Below are 1,675 nucleotides of genomic sequence, written 5' to 3'. Positions count from 1 at the left end.
GTGTTTACGTCCCTGTAACTTAGCAGTTCGGAAAAGAGACCGATAGAATAAGTACTAGGCTTACAAAGAATAAGTCCTGTGGTCGATTTGCTTGATTAAAGGCGGTGCTCCAGCATGGCCACAGTCAAAATGACAATATCACATCTTCTCCACTATTTCAGTATTATGTGTCAAAAGTGAAACAATAACATCTCTCTATTGTAATGTCAGATATTTTCACTTTAATACTTTCACTTTAATACTGAAACTATTAAAGTGAAACTATTATCTCACATACATACAGGCATACATACATATATACATACTTACATATAAATATAATACTAGCAGAGATACCCGGAGTTGCCCATGTTACTTGCAATGGAAGAATTAGACTTTTCTGTTATATTTTCTCTAATGAACTGGAATATCTATGATACGAATTTCATCAAAATTGCAGATGAGGGTTCTTTTCCTCTTTACACACCGTAAAAAAATTCTAATCATGACATATGTATTCCATACTACTGATCTTTATGCACAGATTCCAAAATTCCAGTCTTCTGGAACCTGTTAAAAGGATTTTGCTCCTGAAAAATGGATGTCATGGAGCTCTAAAATGTGGGAGTTAAGGCCCCTATTGGTGGTGGGTGTCTTAATGTCAACCAGAGAAGTTGAATTGTTGAGAATCTTTTTGACTTGGGTGTTATATCTATTGTTTGAATTTCTTTGAAATAGGAAATATATGCATATTCGCTGGGTTTGTAAAAGAGAGCAAAGCTACGGGAAGCCAAAAGAGGAATGATCACAATAAGCAGTCAGCTACCCTACCATAGTCATTACTACTCCCCAATGTAGGATTCCTCACCACACATATATATATACATCTATACATGTATATGTATAGATGTATATATATAGATATAGATGTATACGTATACATGTATATGTGCAGATTAGATTGGAGCCTGGTGTTGCCATCCGGTTTCACCAGTCCTCAGTCAAATCGTCCAACCCATGCTAGCATGGAAGGTGGACATTAAACGATGATGATGATGATGATGATATATATAGATGTACATATAATATGTACACATATATATACACATATATACATGCATACATATATACACTCATGCACACACACATATATATATATATATACACACACACACACACACACACACACACACACACACACATATATACACACACACACACACATACATAGGTGCAGGTGTGGCTGTGTGGTAAGAAACTTGGTTCTTGGGTTCAGTGCCACTGTGTGGTGACTTGGCATGTGTCTTCTGCTATACCCTCACACCAACCAAAGCCTTGTGAGTGGATTTTGTAGACAGAAACTGAAAGAAATCAATCGTATATATATGTATATATGTAAGTGTATGTGTGTGTCTTTGTCTCTGTGTTTCTCCCTTATCACTGCTTCACAACTGCTGTTCATTTATTTACATCCCCATAACTTACTGGTTTGACAATAAGTAACTGAGAGAATAAGTACCAAGCTTATCAAAATAAAAAAAACAAAAGCTGCGATTTAAGGACTGTGTCAAGTCCTCATTAAAGGCCTGTGATATGCAGGGCACTGACTGGGAGAAAAATGCCTGTCATCGCCACAGATGGAGGAAGCAGGTTAAGGAGGGGATCAACACTTTTGAGAGAGCATGTATTCAGTATG

At 36.8% G+C, this 1,675-nt stretch overlaps 1 protein-coding gene across 2 annotated transcripts in view; it reads left to right on the top strand.

Annotated features, from left to right (window-relative positions):
- The window catches only part of LOC106873281 (spermidine/spermine N(1)-acetyltransferase-like protein 1), a 178,378-nt gene that overhangs the window by 78,858 nt on the left and 97,845 nt on the right, over positions 1-1,675 (top strand). The gene's annotated exons all lie outside the window — the stretch shown is intronic.

This window comes from Octopus bimaculoides, chromosome 9 (assembly GCF_001194135.2).
Source record: "Octopus bimaculoides isolate UCB-OBI-ISO-001 chromosome 9, ASM119413v2, whole genome shotgun sequence".
NCBI classification, from domain to species: Eukaryota; Metazoa; Mollusca; class Cephalopoda; order Octopoda; family Octopodidae; genus Octopus; species Octopus bimaculoides.
Note: the sequence above shows the minus strand (reverse complement) of the source record. Positions and strands in the feature narration are given on the sequence as shown.